The sequence below is a fragment of the Leptonychotes weddellii genome, chromosome 11 (genome assembly GCF_054177405.1).
Source record: "Leptonychotes weddellii isolate Sample4059 chromosome 11, ASM5417740v2, whole genome shotgun sequence".
NCBI lineage: Eukaryota > Metazoa > Chordata > Mammalia > Carnivora > Phocidae > Leptonychotes > Leptonychotes weddellii.
In genome coordinates this window covers 24,531,920-24,554,974 of record NC_138379.1, presented here as the reverse complement: position 1 = coordinate 24,554,974, position 23,055 = coordinate 24,531,920, and the positions used below count along the sequence as shown (strand labels likewise).

The window sequence follows — 23,055 nt, the reverse complement described above, 5'->3', positions numbered from 1 at the left end:
GTGATTTTATGTTTCTTTGTGTAAAAGACTAATGTTGACTGCAACCATTTCATTTTAATCATAATTGCTGTTACAGTAACTCTTTTAATTAAAATGGCTGTTATAAAATCTTTACTAATTATAGTGGAGGAATTGCTGGGTCAACTTGTCTAACCCATCTCTCCAAAATAGGGGAATTCAAAGACAATATGCAGTGTAATACCTTGACGCCTGTGCTTTCAAATTGCCAGCAAGATAGATTCTAATAACCCTCATTAACTTTATTTGTGAAATTTGAAAGTAACAAGGCCAGAGGCCATGATGGTTACTTCCTCCACTTTCCTTTACTCTGGAGTATAGTATTCCTTTCCTTTACTCTGGAGTATAGTATTCCATATATATGGAGTAAGAGTCAAAGCCAATCTGTTTAATTAGTTTATTGAGGAATCTCAACTCAGGAGGTATACACATTAAACAATTTTCTTTATTCTCATGGTGGTTTTCAACTGTCAAATCTTTTCCTTAAGTATATCTTTGTCATATTTAATAACTTTGGGGTCACTTGTTATTAAAATGAAGCATTGTTTAAAACTTTAACCTCAAATGCAGTTTAAAATGTCATCTGCCCTTTACTCAATGCAGGCTTGAACTGGAATCTTCACTCTTTGAGAGGTTGAAGGGATCGGAGAGCAGAGTCTGGTTACGAAGATTCCTGCTTTCCTGTTTGTAAGGCCCAGGTCCTCCAACTTACAGGGCCAGGGAGAATGGAGTGGTAACAGAGTATGTGTTTCTTTACACAGCTGGCCACTCTTACAGTCCTCTGTTGATTGTGACTACTTTCCTGACTACCTCTGAAGCAGGCCTCCAAGTGCTGGTCCTCTCGAGGACTAAATATACGAGTGTTTCAGAGGGCCCGGTAAGAGTGTCCACACCATATTGTTTTCTGATGTCAGAAGACAGCATTTGTGCCCACAGTGGTATGCCTCATCAGCCTCTTGCTGACTGATTTCCCTTACCGAGCAGGCCATCATCTTGGGTAGAGCCCTGGCAAGCTGACTGAAGTGCCTGCCACATGTCCTCACCAGGCCAATCCATGGCAATGTAGGCTGCTCCCCCAAAACCCCTCTCTCTGCCCTGCCATTCCTCTCTAGTTCTCTCCGCCTTGCTCAGGTAGGCCTGGGCACAGATTAACACACTCTCTGCCTAAACAGATGTCCGTGGGGAATAAAATGCCAATCTTTTCATTTTACAGCCAGTCTTTGAGTTAGTCTCTTGGAGCTCCACCAGCACCTTTGAACTAGCTTCACAGAGTAGAATCTCCTCTCACTATAAGCACTGTATTTCCCACAAAGACCGGTGGCCCCATAACTCTTAGCCTCTTTTCCTCCAACCTCTTACATGCAGGTTGGGATGATGGCTGTGGTATATTTTGCTACCATTAGGCTTGGGAGGTGTCTGGGCCCAATTGCTAAGGATGCCTTTAGGCCTCACTTAATCAACGAGGGGTCCATCCTGTAAAAGTACTACTCACCACGCTGTTACAATTATGCTGATAGAAGGAGCAATTTTTAATGCACAGCAAAGTCCTTGAGAAATCCTTGCACACAGTAAAAATTAGATAAATGTTCATTCCTTTGCCCTTTCAAAAAAGGCTGAGATTCCAAGAGAAGGCTTAGCAAAGGAGGAGGGTAGGATATCAAAAGACTTTGACAAAATGGACAGAATTTCAGCCATAGGAACACATGAACAGAGGTTGAGATATGGAAAACTGGAGAGAGATTTGGAGAAAGTGAGTAAACTTTTTGATAGCAGAAAACAGGATATCAGATCAGAAAAGCAGGTTGGGAACATCAAATCAAGGGTTTTTATTGAAGATAGGATTAAGGAATCTAAATCTGGGCACAGTGGAAAGGCTTATCAGGAAAGAAAGTGACATGTTGAAAATAGTACATTTGGGGAAGTTGACTGGTAGGTGACCTGCAGAATGGAGTGGAAGAAAGGAGACCAGAATTATACCAAGTAGTATTATAACAGTTTAAAAAGGAAGAAATGAGGGGAGGAGTTGCAGTACAAGAGAGCATGTAGAAAAGGAAAATATAAGCAATATTGGAACATTTGTGATTTTTGATGACTAATCTTATAGGCTAGGATATGCCAGCATGTCCAAAATGCATGCTGCATGCCACTGTCCTTGTCAGATACACCAAGTCAGCAAAGCATTCTCTGTCAAATGAGCTGAGGAAACGCAGCATAATACTTAGGGATTCATAAAGTAACAGCAATCATAAAGGGGGAAAAAAAATATGACTTCGTTTAATGTAGCATTCCCCAAAGTTGTTTGATTATAGAACTCCCTTTTTTATAACTTCTATCATACAGAGTCAAAATTCAAAAATAACACCTTGAGAACCACTGCACCATGTTATTATGTTATTGAATGTTGATTTGCACATTAATATTGTAATTTTATTTAGTAAACAAAAAACAAAAGTGTAATTTATGATAAGCTCAATTTCTGAGTAGAAAATACTTCTTGGACTCTCTAAGCTTGAGCTATATCTTTTGAGGCTTGACCTTGTCTCATATTCAAAATGAAATATTCTTTCGTAGCATAAGACCAAGAATGAGTTGCTCTAATTTATAATTTTGGGGATTGACTTTTGTGGCTTTAAGAGACCTCTATACATTGGTATCTGTGTCCTCAGCTCTGAGCTTAGAAGAAAAAGGGCTTTATTTTGAGAGTACCGTTCCCCTTTTAAAGTGAGCACATGTAAAACAAGGATTTTGTTTAGAGACTAACAAGACGAAAACATTCTCATTTATTGTATTGTTACACATAATAAACGCTAACTAAAAATTTGTTGGATTATGCAAGTAAGGCAGATAATAATTACACTTTATACACAAAGAAATTTGAGACTTAAAGATGACAATTTATTGGCTCAGGGTAGCTAGTTTATGATAGAACCAGGACTTGAGAGAATCAGGTCACTTGTTCTTTCTAATAAAGCATGCCTCCTTAAATAATAAAAGATAAAATAACCACTTTTGTTGAATGTCAAGAGGACTTTTCCTTTGTAAATTATTCCAAACTTCTCAGGAGGCCTAGCCACAAAAGCTTTCTGTTCACACTTATTCTTGGACAGAGGTCCCTCCCTTCCACACAATTATTAATGTCGTTGAATGTAGTGAATGTGTCTGTATTGCCTTCACTTTCACTGTATCTTAAAGAATATCAAAGGCTAGTAAACTCTGACTCTCAGGGCAGGAATTACGCCCAGTTGAATAATAAAGAAGCTGAGACTCAGGCAGTGACTTCTCACAGTCACTGGGCAAGTTAATGCCAGGCAGAACACATCTTAAAAGTCTTTTAGCAGAAACACTACATAGCACTGAGCATGCAGAACAGTTCCTCCAAGTACACATCTATTGAATAGCCTCCAGTTCATATACCTCCAGCACATTTTTTCACTTAAACAGATTCATCTATCTCAAAAATAACAGTGCCCATTATGTTATATTTTTCTTTAAGTAAGCTCTACACCCAGCATGGGGCTTGAGCTCATGACCCCAAGATCAGGAATCTCACCCTCTACTGACTAAGCCAGCCAGGTGCTTAATAGTGCCCATTCCTTTAAATCAAGCAAGATTATGGCTATGATATTTTTTAAAGCCTGTAGACAAAAGCTTATAAAAGCAATAAACTTCAACAATAGAAATATGGCGAAATATGTTTTAAAAACCATCTGCTTTATATCTTTAATAATGTTCAAATACTAGGTTAATAAAAAGGAAAAACTTCGATTTTGTTTTATCATTTTTCTCATATTTTTTGATGTGTCATTAATAAAATCCATTTCAGATATTTTGCTGTGAATATATAGTTACATATTTGTTCATTCTGAGAAGTGTTTTTAATAATAAAGAAGAATATATAATCTATTAAAAGGAAGGATAGTTACCTCAGAGAATGCAAGTAGGGAGGGGCAATTTTAGTTTTTGCTTTATATATATTTTATATTATGTTTTATAGGATATTCATTGATTATAAGCATGTATTACTGTTACAATTTTTTTTCAAAGTTCAAAAAATGGATTTTAAAGAACTAAGGCCTATAACTAACTTAGTGGGCATGTACACTTTTGTCAGAAAATTAAATATTTCAAACATACAGATACTCTATGAAAGCTTCTGTGTATCCATCACCTAATTATGACAAACAGGAACATTTTAGGGAAGTGCATTTTTTAAAAAGTAAATACCCCAAACTTGCCCTGTTGACCAAGAGTAAACGTGAGTTCTTCATTTTTTCCTGTCTGAATCAGTGGGATAGCAAATGGCATATGCTGCGGGAGCTCCCCGTCTTCCGCCACAGTGCCCTGCTGCAAAACAGTCGTAACCTTTGGTTGCTGGGCAATGGACAACACAGCAAACCTAGCTCCCTTCACTTCTACATTTATTTATCTAGATTAATGATGTAGACCATCATAAACAAACAAGGTATTTGGTATATAAATAGGGTGGCTAATGCATTTCAGGAAATTTTAAGATTTTCCTTAGTGTTCATGTGTACCTTCGGTGCTTTTAACCTCGAAGGAGATATAGGTTGTTTGGAAACCAAAATTAAAGTTAGATTGAGGGGCGCCTGGGTGGCCCAGTCATTAAGCTTCTGCCTTCGGCTCAGGTCATGATCCCGGGGTCCTGGGATCGAGCCCCGCCTCAGGCTCCCTGCTCAGTAGGAAGCCTGCTTCTCCCTCCCCCACTCCCCCTGCTTATATTCCCTCTCTGGCTGTCTCTGTCTCTCTGTCAAATAATAAATAAATAAATCTTTAAAAATAACTAAATAAATAAAGTTAGATTGAAAGAGTACAATATGATTTCCTTACCCCATTGATAAATAATACCATGAATCTTAGGGAGGTACGTTGGGTTTTCTGTTTCAATTGTTTCCTAACAAATAGAAAGAAGTTATAGAATTATTCATTTATATTAAAGCCACAGAATAGTCTTAGCAGAAAGAGGGAAGAATCTCAAGTTATTCTTGGCTCTCGTTCTCTACCAAAATTCAAAAGGAAAATCAAATCCAAAAGAATCTTTTAACCAGTAAAACAGAATGTTGTAATTACAGCTAATTTTAGAATGTGCTCATTTATTTGTAAAGGCTAAGAAAGCTAGCGATACAGCATATTTTGAATTTTTATAAGATACTATGTCTACTATCAATTGCGGTGGCTATACCGGACCACATTAACAGTCCAAAAGCTCCACCATCTCTAAACAGATTGTTTCCACAATTAGTATCTATGTACTAAGTTAGCCATAAAAACACATATCGGTCCATTTCCTCAGGCTCTGAGGTTCTCACAGAAGTGTTGCAAAAGTAATATGAAGTAATAGATAATTATTTTAGGAGTGAAATGTGAAATGTCACCCATGAAAAAATGTCTAATAAAAATAGGGGCATCTGGGTGGCTCAGTCACTTGAGAGTCTCACTCTTGATTTCAGCTCAGGTCTTGATCTCAGGGTCGTGGGTTCAGGCCCTACGTTAAAATTAAAAACAAACAAACAAACACAATAAACCAGTCACAGAAAGACAGATACTGCATGATTTCACTTCAATAAGGTATCTATCGTAGTCAAGCTCATCAAAGTAGAATGGTGGTTGGCATGAGCTGGTGGGTGGAGAAATGGGGAGCTGCTATTTAATGAGCATGAAGTTTCAGTCATGCAAGTTGAAAAAGTTCTAGAAATCTGCTGCACAATGGTTACGTGCCTATGGTTAACAGTATTATACTGTACACTTAAAAATTTGTCAGGAAGGTAGATCTTGTATTATATGTTTTTTTTTTTTACCACAATAAAAAAAGAAACAAAAGTCTAGTTATTTTGTTCTTATACACGAACATTCTCATGACCAACAGGGAATATTAGGATGAGACGGTTTACATTGAATAAGACCTGACCAATGAAAATATAATGAGACAGTTAAAATTCTCTAAGCCTGATGACTTCTGAAAAATATGCATGACTCTACTATATTGAAATGTAGCTTTCACTGCTTATATTTTTATTTTTAAAAATGTGAATTGACATTTATTGTGGAATCAGAGGAATTTTTCTTCACTATTGTATTTTAGCACTTGCTAACTTTTTTATTTGTGATTTGTTCTATCTCAGGGCTACTTCAAATATGATTTTCTCATGGTAGACACATAGAAATTATTTTCTTGACAGGTACAATATGTTCACAATACTTTCTCCAATCTTTCTTTTTGATGTCCAGCGTTGTTAACAGTGACAAACTACTCTGTTTTAAGTGATATCTAGTAATTTTTATTTTAGTAATAATGATTAATTTTACAGAATCTCTTGTTGAAGTTCATGCTGTGTTATCATTATTCTAAAACTGTGCAACCTACGTGTTTTTTTTTTAAAGAAGTTAAAAATGCCAATACAGAGTGATACTCTAATACCACATGTTTATTTACAAATATCTTAGGTTATATTCATTATTTACTAAACTTTCTACTTTCTATATACAAAACAAGCACATACTTGCCAGACCACAGGCAAATACATAATTTGCATGATTGATGTAAATGTTTCTATTTAATTTGAACATACAGCACATATTCATCTAAATATTTATCATAGAGTTCCCATTTCCTTAATCATTACTACCAATACCCAAATTCTGAAAATGAAAATGAAGAAAATTTTTCTTTACAAATTCTTAGACACACTTTGCCCCCAAGCTTTAAAATAGCAAACAGAGTTGCCAAGAGAAGCTTTAAGGAAGCCAACTTTATGCCTAGAGGCTATAAAGTTGAAAGAATTATGTATACATCATTCTAAAATTTGTACTGTATTATCTGATTTGGCTATCTGGCCTAAAGTTCACCAGGTAATTTCCAGAGCTATAATTCATTTTCACTTATGAGACCTTAGTCAGTTAGTGGGAAAAAGGTTTTTTTCCCTCTCTCAAGTTTTTCCAGTAATGCTTCCATGTACCATTAAGCTATTGGCACATTTTACTCCCAGAGGATAGATTTTGTTTGGCATCCTGAGGAATTTTGATATATTTAAGAAGGTGAGAAGTACACATTGGCATCATTTAAACAACATAAGTCTAAACCCAAATTGGCTTTTACATGCCAAAGATATGAAATGTGCCAACTGTTTAATAGTACACAATAACTGTTCAACTACATAAGTTGATTTCAGCAAAACAGTTTGGTATGTGTTTTATCCTGAATCATTTAGATACAATTATGCCTTATGGTGCCTTAATAATAGAGGCAAGTTGTCCATGACTTTCACATAAGCAGATATGAATAATATTGAAATGTTAGTCATACTGTAGTTGAATAAAATATAAGAATATTGCTTTAGTTCAAAAATGCCTCTTCAGCAGCTTCAGTAGCTTCCATGCTGTCAACAAATGTGCAATAGGAAAATCAAGTTTGAGGTTGATGATTATAGACAGTGAACCTCCCAACTTTTATTTTTTTAAAAGATTTTATTTATTTGAGAGAGAGAGAGCGAGAGAGAGCACAAGTGGGAAGGAGAGGGAGAAGCAGGCTCCCCGCTGAGCAGGGAGCCCAACGATGTGGGGCTCCATCCCAGGACCCTGGGGATCATGACCTGAGCTGAAGGCAGATGCTTAACCGACTGAGCCACCCAGGTGCCCCCCAACTCCTTTTAATAAAGTAAATTTGAGGGGTGCCTGGCTGGCTCAGTCAGAAGAGCATGTGACTCTTGATCTTGGGGTCCTGAGTTTGAGCCCCATGTTGGGTGTAGAGGTTACTAAAAAAATAAAAACAAAAATATCCTCTAGCATTTTAAATCAATAAATAAATCAGTAAATAAAAATTTGGACTTGTAGTGAATTGGAGATTCACTACAGCACATTACAGATTTTCTTTTTTTAGACTTTTAAATATATATATATATATACACACTATTCATTTTAACTGGACTGACATTCATTGAGCATATATATATGCTTGTATATATATGGAATGCTGTGCCAGCCATGGTTGGAAAGATAAACATAAAGAAAGGTAGATATAATATAACCTTTTCCTTTAAAACTGCTTTCGGTCAATTGGGGGAAATATGCAGAGAAAGAGCATAAGTAGTAACTCGAACACAGAGCAGATAGTGCTTGTGTTTTAATATAGTTAAAAACCAAAAGTTAGTATGCATAAGAGAGTAAGTATTTACAAGATGGTGGAGCCTATGTTAAAAGGATGGTCTGAGAGCCTCATGTAAGTAGACTTTAAATAATGATCCCCATGGTAGAGGAAGATGGAGAATAGAAGCAAGCATTGGAGGTGGACAGTGTGGAGAGAAGGTGGATTAGAAGAGGTTGAAGTTATATAAATAAGGTTCATTTCTCTCTGTTATCAAATCAAGGGAAAAGGACTAGGTGGGATTTTACATAACATATAGGATATACTCAAGATGATTGTAACATATTAGTTATATGTCCTACATAAAATTCACTTTTTTAAAAAAATTTTATTTACTTACTTGAGAGAGAGAGAGAAAAAACAAGTGTGGAGAGGGGCAGAGGGAGAGAGAGAAGCAGGCTCCCTGCTCAGCAGGGAGCCAAGGTGGGGGCTCGATCCCAGGCAGACGAAGGCAAATGCTTAACCGACTATGCCACCCAAGCATCCCCATAAAATTCACTTTAAGTAACCTGGGGTCACTCCAAAGAGTTAGGCAATCCTTTAGACTGCTGATACTGAGGTGCATTGGGAAATAATGTGACTACCAGTCAGAAGAGACATGCCGTTGGTAGTAAGTTACCATGGATAGAGAAAAGCTGCAGTAGTTTTAAATATGATCCCCAAATAAAAAGTCACAAAAATAGATGCTCTAAATTTGGCTGCTTGTCTCAAAGGCAACTCTTTATAGTGTGCCCCAGAGTGAGAAGAAGCAGCAGCGGTTTACTTATTTAACAATGATTAATGATTTTTGCAAGCAACCTAGGAGCCACGTAGTCAAAAGATAAGTTAGTACCAAGTCATGAAAACCTTCTTTATATTTAGTGCATAACAGCTTTTCTACAAGATGAAGTGAATTAAAGCATAAAAAATATTACTTAAAGTTACAGTTGGACTATATTCAAAAGAGCTTTTCTTATAATATGCAAAACAGAATACTTTACAGTTGTAGATTACAATTCCTTTTAGAGATAAAAAGCTGAGGATAATTTTAGAACATCCTCCAATTGTTTTCTTTTCCTGGGATGAGCAGATTCTTCAGTTGTGTTTCCTCACCATAGTAGTTCGTATTACTGTCTCTTCCTCTTACACATCTACATAAAGTCCTCTACAGCAAAGTAAACCAAGATCTTATAGCACAGATTTCTGGTTGACATTTACTTTAATGAATACTGACCTATGAATATTATTGGTGTCTTTTTTTCCCCCACACATCAGACTATCGCTGTGACCCTTACTTGAACTTACAGACATAGTAGGGCAGAAAAGGCCAGTAGATAAGAAACAGTCATACATAATGAAATGTCAGCTTATATAGAGTAATCTATGATTATAGCTCAACAAGGAGAATCAATTAGGTCTAGAATAAAGAAGGTACTAGGACTTGGCCAAACCTTGAAATGTGGTAGTATTAGGAAAACGCTGAAAGAGGAAGGTCTTCCTGATAGAGAAAAGCGTCAAAAAACAAGGAGGTTTGAATACCAGCGGCACACTTGGAAACAGTGTAGGAACTGGTTTGACTGAGGAAAATTTGTGCTGGGGAAAATAAGTAAGATGGGGATGATTTGTGGAATTCCTTGAAACCCATGGAAGACATGGAGAACCATTGTAGGTTCTTGACAATATGCTAAAGGCAACATTTAATATATGTCAGTATGAGAGAAATATACAGAACATACTGGTGGAGGCAGAGAAATGAGTCAGAGATGCAATTATTTTAAGTATGAGGTTATGAAAGTGTCAAAAACTATAGTAAAAGTGAGTAAGGAAAGAAAGATACACATAAAGTCCCTCCCAATAAATACCCAACAAGGCTTAGAAACCGTTGAGTTACAGAGTGACTGTGTGAATGTGACAGAAATACAGTTGTTGTCCATGGCCGTGTAGTGATACTGGCTTTCTAAGGAGCCTTCCCCCAGCATCCTGGACCTACATCTTTATACATACCCATCCACACAGCTATTACTCCAAATTGTTTCCTCTGACAGTGACTTTTAATTCTAACAAATGATCTTTAAAACATCCATTATTCAATTTCTATGTATAGTCCCTCATGAAAACTCGGAGGCTCTTAGGTGTACTTAAACTCGGTCTCTGTGGAGTGTACGTAAAAAGAGAAAAGGAATTGCACGTGAGAGGAAAAGGAAGGAAAAATGCTCAAAAGTAAATACATCAATTGAACCACATAGTCATTTCTGTAACTAGAAGATAAAACTAAAGAGCTGCTTTTATTGAGTATTGCCAGGGCCATTTAGGCTGCTTTATTCCCCGCCAGCTTCTATGAACCTTTATGACTTTTAAATACTGATGAAGTGTACTTTCTAGAAGCAGATTGTTCGGTGGGTAGTTCTTCCAGGTTTGCTGCGGGCAGAGTGGTGCTTCCAGAAGGGGGCACGAGCTGGTGACGGAACTCGGCCTCAGTATGGACAGCAGAGGCTCTCAGTGGTTACCAGTAAGGCCTTTCCTGGGCTCCAGAAAAGCTTGAGGTTTTTTTCAGAGCACTCAGACCTCCAGGAAAGCAACTGCTCTCTTCTTAGGACATGGTTAACTCATCCTCCCTCAGAAGCATCTGCTCCTTCCCTGTCACAGTGGTCTATCCCTCAGGCTATTTGGGATGCAGTCAGTGGTTTTTCAGAGTCCTTGATTGTCATGCCTGAAGGTTCAACCTGACCCAGATGGATGTGACATGTTGCCCTTGTCCTGTTGCTCAGTTCACTTTCACAGGGGTTTTTGTCCAGAAAAAAGTGTTGGGGTTTTTTTTGTTGTTGTTCATTTTTATTTTTATATTTTCTGCTTTCTGCCCAACATCTGCGAGTCCTCGGAGAGTAAGCAGTGTATACTTTCTGATTTCTCCCTCCTGCCAGAGTGTCTTCCTGATAGCATGTTTCTTACACGTCTCATTTAAATGTCTTTTGTGGTGAAATCCAGGCTTTTGTCTTCATTCCCTGTGATTTCCCTGACTGTTCAGTTCTGTGACCATATTTAGTTCCTTGTATTCATGATTCACCTTTCCTTTGTCTAGCCTTTAGGCAGACATACATTTAACTGAAATATGCAAAAAGAATATACCTTTTCTAAAGACCTCCACAGAAGAGAATTCTTCATCCTCCAGTGTTTAATTACCAGTATCTCTGTATATACATCTATTTATAATATATCTATTTATATATAAACTATATAAAATTTTAAAGGCTGAAGAAATTTAGGAAATCAAGTCCTAATAACCCTTTATTTTATGTATGAGAAGATTAAGTCTCATAGAGGTTTGTGCTATTCACATCCTAAACCCTACTCAACTCAGGGTAATATGTGCATCTTAAATGATGACTTTCTAACAAGTCTACTAGTGGAAATTGGCTTTGACACCTATTTGTAAAGCTGGCTCTAACTATAGCCAAGAACAAAGCCCAAAGCTCTTTTAAGGGCTTAATTTATTTCAAGCATTAATTAAGTTCTTGCTTTATATCCAGCCCTCTTCCAACTTAAAAATTAATTTCAAACCCTACATACAGTCTTTTTTCCAACCCCCATCAATCATGTGCCCTCTCCCGGGTCTACATTTTGGAAAATCTGGGAGAAGAAAAAGGAACCAAAACCCTAGTGTTAGGGAATAGAAGCACAGGAAACGTAGCTGCTATTAATAACAAATGTCATGGTCCCTCTCAGGCTAAACTGGGAGGAAAAGGAGAAAGACTGCATACCCAGAGTTGGACATTGAATAGACACTTAAGAAATCTTCTTTGAATGAACAAAATGAAATGAATCCATGAACCACAGACCCAAAGCTCTGTCTCCAGCACAACCCCAGCAACCTCTTGAGTAGCTCCATTTGATGTCCTAAAGAAACTGGAAATCAAACATGTCAAAAACAGAATTAATTACCTTTTCACCCATCTCCAGCCCTTCTAATGTTCCATATCCCTGTGCTTAGCATGAACCCTGCCACCTAAACCACTGAGCTTGGAGTCATCCCCCCCTCTCATTCACACCTCGCCTCCAGTCCTTTAACAAGACCCATCAACTCTACAATATCCCAGATCCAACAGAAAGTCTTTCCACAAAAAAGATACAACATACAGTTTGTCACAATTTCAAGTAATCCCTCTCGTAAAAGCTATGAACAGACAAAGGGAAAACTCTTCAGCTCGTCTTACCAAAACTAGACAGGGATGATACAGGAAAACTATAGATTAGTTTCACTTATGATCATAGGTACAAAAATCCTAAATGAAACACAGTCAGATGGAATTTGGCAGTTTATTCTCTCCCCCTGTCTCTCTCTCTCTTTCTCTTCCCCTCCCAGCTCTCCCCCCTCCCTCCCTCTCTCCCTCCCTTCCACACCCACAGACAGACAGACACACACACACACACACATATACACACACCCCATTACTAAGTATGGTTTCTCTCTCATAAAAACAAGAATGGTTTAATACCACAATGCAGAAAAATGTTTGATAAAATTCAGCACTCATTATTGGTAATTTTTTTAGGAAACCAAGCATAGAAAAGAAGTTCCTATCCTGATAAATGGTGACTCTCAGGAACAAAGAGGAAATATTTTTCTTAATGTTAAACATTTGGAAATGGTCCCTACTAAAATAAGGAGTAAGACTACTCTCTCCAAGTCCATTTAGCATTGTTACTGGAGATGCTAACCGTTTTAATAACATCCCCCCAAAAAAAAAATTGGAAAAGAAAATAGATGTTATTAGAACTGGAAAGGACAAGGCCAAACTGTCCTTATTGTCAGATAATGTGACTGCTCATCTGCAAGAGGATCCACAAACTATTAGAGAATGCAACAGCATTGCCAGATACAAGATCTCAGCCTTGGGACTTACAGTCCATAAAGCCTTGGGTCGTTACTTAGCGTATCTATACTGCAGTTGACTTATCTATAAAAGGGTTGTTGAAAAGATTAAATGACTTAATCTATGTAAAGTACCTGGTACTTTATGAGCATTACGTATTTACTAGCTATTATTTTTTTTTTAAAGATTTTATTTATTTGACAGAGAGAGATACAGCGAGAGAGGGAACACAAGCAGGGGCAGTGGGAGAGGGAGAAGCAGGCTTCCCGCGGAGCAGGGAGCCCGACGTGAGGCTTGATCCCAGGACCCTGGGACCATGACCTGAGCCAAAGGCAGACGCTCAATGACTGAGCCACCCAGGCGCCCCTTTACTAGCTATTATTATCACTATTAAATGAATATACTATATTTAGTAGCTTTCTTATATACCAGGTATACCTCATTAGAAAATAGTAGTAGTAGTAGTGACTATTCATCAGCTGTTAGTATGCTCATTTAAAAAAACAACAATAGCTTTCTAAATCACTCAGTGTAAAAGTCCTTGTAGTAGCCTCTGTGATCTTGCCCTCTACCCTGTGTCTGTCCTCCTCAACTCTGCTCCTTGCTCTCTTCACTTCAGACAAGCGGGCCTCCTTACTGTTCCTGGGCCCACACGAAGCATCTGCCACCTTGGGGCTTTAGCAATCCTGTTCCTCTGTCTGGGACACTGTGGCTTGCTCTCCTATTTCTGTTAGGTGTCAGATACCACCCTGTAGTAGCTGCTGTTAATTATTTATTTACTTACTTATTTATTCATTTATTTATGTATTTATTTTATGTAGGCTCCACACCCAATGTGGGGCTTGAACTCACCACCCTGAGATCAAGAGTTGCATGTTCTACCGACTGAGCCAGCCAGGTGCCCCTCTACTACTATTTATTAAGTGCCAAACCTAAAAATTCACATGAATTACTTATATGAAGGGAGAAAAACTTTGTTTTGTTCACTGCTATATCCTTAGTACTGGAAGAGGTGCCTGACACATCATAGGACTCAGTAAGTATTTGTTGGATGGAAAATAAAAAATCTAAGAGCTTATTTGTGCCAGGCACGGAACTAAATGCTTTCACACTTTAATCCTCACACCAAAACCCCTTTAGTAGGTACCATTACTATCCCCAGTTTCCTTATGAGAAAGCTGAGGCTCTGAGAGGCTCAGTAACTAGGACCCTAGGATCATGGGATCACACACACTCTTATAACGATAGAAACTATAAGGCCCCTGAGATTGACACTAACAAAACATGCATGAGACCTTTATGGAAAAGAGCTTCAAACTTTATTGAAGGCCCTTTAAGACCTTTTAGATGGGATGTTCATAGGTGAAAAGATTCAGTATCATAATGTGCAATTTAATGCAATTATAGCCAACTGATTGAGGTTTCTTTAGCATTTGACAAGCTCACCCTTAACTTCAAATGGAAAAACAGAGTCAAGAATAACTAAGACAGTTTTGGGGCACCTGGGTAGCTCAGTCGGTTGAGTGTCCGACTCTTGATTTCGGCTCAGGTCATGATCTCAGGGTCCTGGATCGAGCCTCATGTTGGGCCCCCACACTCAGCAGGGAGTCTGCTTTTCTCCCTCTGCCTCTGCCTTTTCCCCTGCTCACATGCACACTGTCTCTCTCTCTCTCTCTCTAAAATAAATAAATCTTTAAAATAAAAAAATATCTAAGACAGTTTTAAAGGAGAAGAGCATGGATGGTGACTTGTCCTACCAAATATCAGATCTTCTCCAAGGGCATAAAAAGTTAAAGTGTTAGGGTGTCACAGGGATAGACAGATAAGCCAGTAAAGGACAATAAAGAGCCTAGAAAAAGAGACCCCCTCTTATTAGAAAAATGAAAAATGTCAGATATGGCATTACAGATGAATAGGTAAGGAAGGACTAAATATTCAACCATTGGTGCCGAGATAATTTTATAAAAAATATTTAGTCTGTATACAAAAAAATAATTCCCAGTTACTTTAAAAGATTTTATATGAAAAGACAAACTTTAAAACTTGTGGAGGAAAAAAAGTACAATAGTATTTGACCATATTACATTTTAAAACCCCTAGTTGATAAAAGACACCACAAACTAAGTAAGAAATGAAGACTCTGCAATGTGCATCACCAACAAAGTGTTAACATCAGGAATAAGTATGTCATAAAAGAACAATTCAATGGGAAAACAGGCATATGTAATTCATAGAAAAGAAAACATGAAAAAATGTTCAATGTCACTGGTAGCCAGGAAGAATAAAAATTAAAATACAACTATCATGTCACACCCATCAAATTAGCAGATTTCTTGAAGTCTGGCCACATAGTGCTGATGGGATTATAAATTGGTACAACTGCTTCTGATAACAAGTTTGCAATACCTTGTCATATTGATACTGTCCATATTTTTTGACCCAGAAATTCCTCTTTTAGATACACACTCAAAAAAAAAGAAAAATTCAACCTATGCATAGAAGAAAAGAATGTTGAATACAACACTTCTTAGAGGACAGAAAAATTGAAAACAACATGAATGTCTATCAACAGGAGCATGGATAAATTATTTTTATATATTCACACAATGGAACACAGAACAGTTTAAAATAAATGAGCTACAACTGCATGTATCAAAATGGTAATCTCCACATCATAAATTCCTGTGAAATAAAACCAGATGCAAAATGATACATGTAGTATACCATTTATATAAAATTTTAAACACATAAAAATGTATATTTTATGTGTTTATTTTTTATTTATTATTTATTATTATTTATTATATAAAATGTAGCTGTAATTACAACTGTCCATGAGAAAAATAAATGTCAAATTTGTTTTAATGCTTGCCTCTGGAGAGGTATGGATTGATGAGGGATACACAAGGATCTTCACTGTTGTTTTATTCTGAAGCAAAAGTGGCTGAATGTTAGAATGTAATAACATTTAGTGATAAGTACATGGGTGTTTTGTTTAATGATATTTTCTGGGTTTTCTACATGCTTGAAATATTTCTCTTTTTTCACCTTAAAAATTATATATTTTAACAACTTCATGTATATAGTACTATTAATTCACACATTAGATATTAACAGAGTTCTATGGCGCTTGGGTGGCTCAGTTAAGCATCTGCTTTCAGCTCAGGTCATGATCCTGGGGTCCTGGGATCAAGCCCTGCGTTGGGTTCCCTGCTCAATGAGGAGTCTGCTTCTTCCTCTCCCTCTGCCCCCTGCTCGTGAATTGCTCTCTCTCACCCTCTCTATCTAAATAAATAAAATCTTAAATAAATACTAACAAAGTTCAAATTATTTCCAAACATTCCTAGAAAACTATAAACACATAAGATTTTCTTTCTGGCTCCACAGTTGATGTATGCACTTTGGGTTTTTAGGAGTATGTTTGACGCACAATGTTACATTAGTTTTAGGCATACAACACAGTGATTCAAAATCTCTCTGCATTATGCTGTGCTCACAAGCGTAGCTACCATCTGTCACCATATAAGCTATCACAATACCATTGACTATGTTCCCTTTGCTATGCCATTTATTCCCATGACTTATTCATTCCATAACTGGAAGCCTGGACCTCTCACTCCCCGTCACCCATTTTGCCTGCCTCCCCATCCTCCTTCCCTCTGGCAACCATCAGTTTGTTCTTTGTATTTACAGGTCTGATTCTACTTCTTGTTTGCTTGTTTGTTTATTCATTTGTTTTGTCTTTTAGTTTCCACATATGAGTGAAATCATATGGTATTTGTCTTTCTCAGTCTGACTTATTTCACTTAGCATTATACCTTTACCATAATAACTTGTCATCCATGTTTTCACAAATGGCATGATCTCATCCATTTTTATGGCTGCATAATATTCCTGTGTGTGTGTCTGTGTGTGTGTGTGTGCACATACCACATCTTCCTTACCCATTCATCAGTCAGTGGACACTTAGGTTGCTTCTGTATTTTGGTTATTTTAAATCATACTACAATAAACATAGGGGTGCCTAGATCTTTTCAAATTAATGTTTTTGTTTTTTGGGGGGAGTAAAGCCCAGCAGTGGAATTATTGGATCATATGGTATTTCCTTTTTTTGAGGAACCTCCATGCTGCTTTCCACAGTGGCTGCACCAGTTTACATTCCCACCAACAGTGCACGAGGGTTTCTTTTTCTCCGCATCCTCACCAACACTTACTACTTCTTATCTTTTTTATTTTAGCAGTTCTGACAGGTATAAGGTGATAGCTCATTGTGGTTTTGAGTTGTATAAGCTTGAAATATTTCCATATAAATACACACATACATCAACTCTAGCCACACTCTCACCACCTCTACAGCAACAGTGTTGACCCTTACCCCGTTATATGTTGCCACCATGAATGGCTTACAAGAGCGACTACAGCAGCTTCCTGAACTGCCTGCTCACACTTTGTTTGCTGTACGTCACTCAGAGGAATCTCCTATCAGTCAATCAGATTATGCTACTCTATGGCTCAAAACAATTTGAGCAACAAAATAAATAATGATAGTATTGATTTGTAATCCATAGAAGAAAATAAATATCCATGAATCCATGCTAATATAAATAATCTAATAAATTAATAAGTGAAGAAGGAAAAAGGGAACTAGAGAATCACCATTAGGTTCAACACTACAATAATAAATGTGGCAGACAAGATCCCTTAATGTTTGTAAAAATCAATAGCCAAAAACTTGAGGAAAAACAGGATTTGTATAGTTCAAATCCCTTGACCAAGATACATATCATTTGCAAAGGAAAAGGTAATAACTTTGCTTTGGAGAAACCAGACTTACATCAACCAAATGGCCTCGGTCAACAACACCAGACATAGGACATACCAGCATCATGAACCTCTTGGTATGATGCCTTGAGAAGTATACAACACAACATCATTTCGATGGTAGTCTTGCCAAAAGTGTATGAGAGAAGGGGCTCCTGGCTGGCCCATTCGATGGAGCATGCAACTCTTGATCTTGGGGTTGTGAGTTTGAGCCCCACATTGGGTGTAGAGATTACTTAAAAATAAAATCTTTAAGGGCGCCTGGGTGGCTCAGTTGGTTGGGCGACTACCTTCGGCTCAGGTCATGATCCTGGAGTCCCGGGATCGAGTCCCGCATCGGGCTCCCTGCTCGGCGGGGAGTCTGCTTCTCTCTCTGACCTTCCCCCTCTCATGCTCTCTCTCTCTATCTCATTCTCTCTCTCAAATAAATAAATAAATAAATCTTTAAAAAAAAATAATAAAATAATAAAATCTTTAAGAAAAAAATGTGTGAGAGAAAACTTCAGACAAACCCATATTAGAAGACATTCTGCAAAATAACTGATCCATATTCTTTAGAAGTATAAAGGTCATACATAAAATGCAATGAAAAACTGAGGAATTGTTACAAACTAGAGGAGATTAAGGAGAAATAACAACTAAATGCAAGTAGGATCCTAGATAGAAAGAGAACATCAGTGAACCTGTTACCTAAGATAATCTCTGCACAGAATTATCTGCATTGATATGTCCATCCAGCCACCTATCCATCTATTCTTAATACCTCCCTTTTCCTCATGCTCCACATCCAACTCTTCAGTCTTCACCTCTGGTTCCTCATGAAGAGAGACTAGTTGAAAAATGATGTCAGCAATACCACAGCAACTTTTTGGTAGATCAGGTATGAATTTCCCTGTAGACCCAGGGTAAGATTTTATTTTTAGGAAGTAAATATTGGATGGTATGAGAAACTTATACGGAAGAACCATGGAAATAAGAAAATGTCCACCTTTGCCTGTTTGAGGGATGGGACCTCATCAGTATTTGCCTGGATTACTGCAGTAGCCTCCTAATTGGTCTCCCAGCTTCCAGTTTTGCTCTTCCCTCCTTCCCCACCTCCCTTGCCCACGCCACACCAGAGTGATATCATTATAGCCAGAGTAATATTTTCAGGGGATAAATCTGATCATGTCCCATCCCCTGATTAAAATCCCTCATTGACTCACCACTGGAGTCAGAATGAAAGTTTCACATGTGCTGGCCGCTGCCTACTTCTCCATCCTTATCTTAGACTATTTCCTTGCACAAACCATAAACTCCAGTTGTACCAAACAACCCAGGCTGCTCGTTACACTCTTCTTTGATTTTTACACTTGCTGTTTGTTTTCTTCTCCTATGTCTCTAACTGCCAGTGTAACATTAACTTGCCCTTGAAATTCAACTGGAGCAGTACCTGCTCTGCAGAGCCTTTCCTCCTCTACCACCGTCTCTCAGTGACCTCAGCACCTTGTACATAAACTCCTTCACAGCACCTGCTTGAAGACAAAGACTCCTCGTATCTTCCACTAGCTTGTTGGCTGGTGTGTAGCAGGTGCTCAGTAAATGTTTATTGAGAAAGGAAGGGAGAAAAGGAAAAATGGGAAGAAGAAAGAGAGGTTTTTAAATTAGGAAAATATTTAGCAAATAAGCTCTTCCCTAACTTTTCTCCTCCTGTATTTCTAGGACTTCAAGCTCTTGCACATGTATATAATTGATTTATTTCACCTGGTTCCCTGCTTGTCCTTTGACAGATGAAACATTAATATTAAAAAGCTGTCCACTTCGACATAAACTATTACTGATAAAGATGGTATTGAGCCAGACTGAGATTGTGGAATGCTTATCTCTCTCTAACTTTCAGAGGATCTCATAATCCAGTGATCTCTAGAAATAGCACCCAAAACTATGTTTTAAACCAGCCTGTACCATCTTAAGGAATGCAAAGAAATCAAAATATACCTTCTACTTACTTGATGTGTTTCCTCTTTATAATGTACTGAGAAGTTTAATTGGTATTTATTTGCTATTCCCAGAGTGTGGAAAGCCTTGGAGGTTAAATAAATTAGCTTCTGAGTTTGGAGTGTACTTTAGGATGCAGTAAAAACAAATTTCTAAGGGGAAATAGGGGAAGCCTAAGGCTAGGGAAAGAGGGAAGGGTCCCGGTTTCATTTTTACCTTACTGAATTCTTTCCAAATCAGGTTACAGATTTTTTTTTCACCCCCACCATGCCAAGCACAGTGTCTTTGGTAACAGTAATACAGGGCAGCAGTCTGTCGTTTGGGAGCTGACAAGTAAGCATACTGCTCCTCTTACACACAATATGCTACACATCTTTATTTCCACTCATCCTTACAGAAGCTCTTTAGCTTTCCATGTTTCTTTAAGGAGATGACAAGGAGTACTGGTTAATAAGCTCTTGGGGTTATTCAGTATCCCTCTTCAATGCTCATTTTCTGAAGTTGAAAACACTCATGCATGTGCACACATGCACACTAAACTTTGTCAGAGGTGAAGTACTTCCAAATGCCACTTGAATGCGATTAAAAGAATCCTGGGCTTGATAGGACTCATTACACAAGATGCCAGGCCTAACTGTTTGCTCAGACTTTGGTCTAAGAGAAGGAAACATCTAAGTAAAAAATGGCTCGTAGAAGTGGAGGTTAACAGTTTATTGTCTTTCTATAAAAACCCTTGCTGGATATATCACTTTAAAACAGAAATGTAACAGAATTTCTTATTACAGACTACATACTAGGAAAGTGTCTGTCGTTTATTTGGTTTTACGTAAGAAATCAAAGTCTATTTGACTTGTTGCCCTGAGTTTCTGGTCTAGAGTTATCTGATTGATTTCCCTTCCTAGTCAATAATTTTCTACACAAGTTCAGGACACTATTAGACAATTTTGTGCTTAATGCCATTGGTAAATTTTATGTTTAGTTCCAAGTCACGCCATGGTTAACAGTGTTAATTTACGCTGTGATTTTGAAAGCCTTCCAATACAGCTTAAAGTTACTCCAACTCAGTTTTCACCTTCTAATCTCAGAGAATATTAACAACTCCATACCATTGTTGAGTCTACCCATTGGTAGATTACTCGAGGATTTATTATATATAACATCCCAGCCTCTAATATAATTTATGCATCTCACTCATGTTTATTCTTTATCATTCCAGCAATAGGGTCTGTTTAAGTTGTATAGTAATATAGTTAAAAGGTTAATAGTTATTAGTTGTTGAAATCAAATAGATAGACTTGTAGGGACTTAAGATTGTAAGTCCAAGCTTTTGGGGATAGTAATTGCATGGTATGCTTCAACTAGACTAGACAAGAGGACCATGGAAGTTGTCAACCTAGAAAGTTCCTCACTTTTGCATTTTTTTTTTTAATCCAGCACAAGTTTTATCAGGTAGTATGTGTCACAAGATTGTGCAAGATCTCACCTCATACTAGAACATTTTAGATGAAATGATAAGCTTTGATTTCCATTCTGTTGTTAATGATATGTTGACAAGTAGGGTGGAACTTTTTAATAAAAAAAATAACATTTAAAGATCTTAAATAACAAGCCCATATCATATTATGTAACATATCTTGTCTCCTTATTATTAGATACCATCTTGTGATTTATTCTCATCCGTCATTCTGTTCAGGGAAAAGTAACAAAATTGCTTAATATGATTTTATTTAAATGACTATACATGTTGAGAAACTAATCTTATATTCTGGTGCCTATAAAACAAATAGCAAAAAGAAGTTTTGCGTAGTATGCTCATAAAGCATTAATCCTTCTCCCAGGTAACTAATTTACAAATCAAGAAATTCACATTCTCCATTCACAAATTCCTATAGCAGAAAAGCAAAATTAGAGAATTTATTAAGTTTTTAGTGTTTCCCTTTGTTCTGAGATCCTGTGAATATTTAATGCATAATTCTACAAGAATCCTGGGCTTCAAAATATTTGATACTATCCTGAGTGACTGGAGCAGTCCTGTTAACATTAACAATACATTCTGAGGGTAAGAAAATGTATCATTCTTGGATATTCAAACTATTATTTTGTTTTCAAAAGTTTTATCATAAAAGATGTCTGAAATAAGAATTTACCTTCCTTACCACAAGCTACCCAAATAAATAATTCTAGTACTGTGTGAAACGGGTCTTCTCGTAAACCTCTGTTATGGACAAAACAAAAACAGCCTATTGCTTTGTTTTTATTAACACTTATTTTCATGCACCAGTAACATTGTTTTTCCTGTAATATGTCATACCTTTTTAAATAACCAACTTGAGTAGCTTGTATTCATCAGCCTTAATGCTGGTATTAAGTCATTAGAAATTGATAAGCCTGACTGCCATAATTAAATGATATAGGCCCTTATGTCCACCTTTTTTAGGATGGACAATATGTCCCCTAACTCTGAACAGATTACATACCAGCTTCTTCAATTCTGGGGAAATAAAAACCTTCCCTGGCTACATACCTGGACACTAGAAGAACAAAGTTTTCGCTGAGCAGTATCTTTGGCCTGCAGTTTCCAAATGGCACAACTTTGAAAATATACATGTCAGCACGTTAAATGTAACATTGATATACTAGACCCAAAGGAGCCTATTCCTCTTTCCTGTGAGTTTCATGATCTTTTCAGTATGCCTCTGTTCCTTGAAAGAAAATTACTGTAAGCTGCAACTACTGGTTGGATTATGTCTTCCCACCCTCGTTTTATCTTTCATGCTCTGGCAAGTCCTTTTCCTTAAGCACAAGAATACATGAGTTCAAGAATGCTACATATTGGGCGACTGGGTGGCTCAGTTGGTTAAGCGACTGCCTTCAGCTCAGGTCATGATCCTGGAGTCCCAGGATCGAGTCCCGGGATCGAGTGCCGCATCGGGCTCCCTGCTCAGCGGGGAGTCTGCTTCTCCCTCTGACCCTCCCCCCTCTCATGCTCTCTCTCTCTCTCATTCTCTCTCTCAAATAAATAAATAAAATCTTTAAAAAAAAGAATGCTAGGTATTTTTTTAAGTGTGGATTTATAAAAACATTAGGAGAGGATATTTGTATTTCAAAAGGTCTTTTCACTTTATACAACATCCATAATAGAATCCATTTAAGTATAAGTCCAGTGGTATATCTCATTTCATAACAACTTATTTTAGATATAATTTTTCAGGAATAAAGCTACCTGTAAAT

The 23,055-nt window shown here is 37.3% G+C and overlaps 1 protein-coding gene across 2 annotated transcripts in view; it reads left to right on the top strand.

The window, feature by feature from the left end:
* Nucleotides 1–23,055, top strand: part of ELP4 (elongator acetyltransferase complex subunit 4) — a 233,249-nt gene that overhangs the window by 187,734 nt on the left and 22,460 nt on the right. The gene's annotated exons all lie outside the window — the stretch shown is intronic.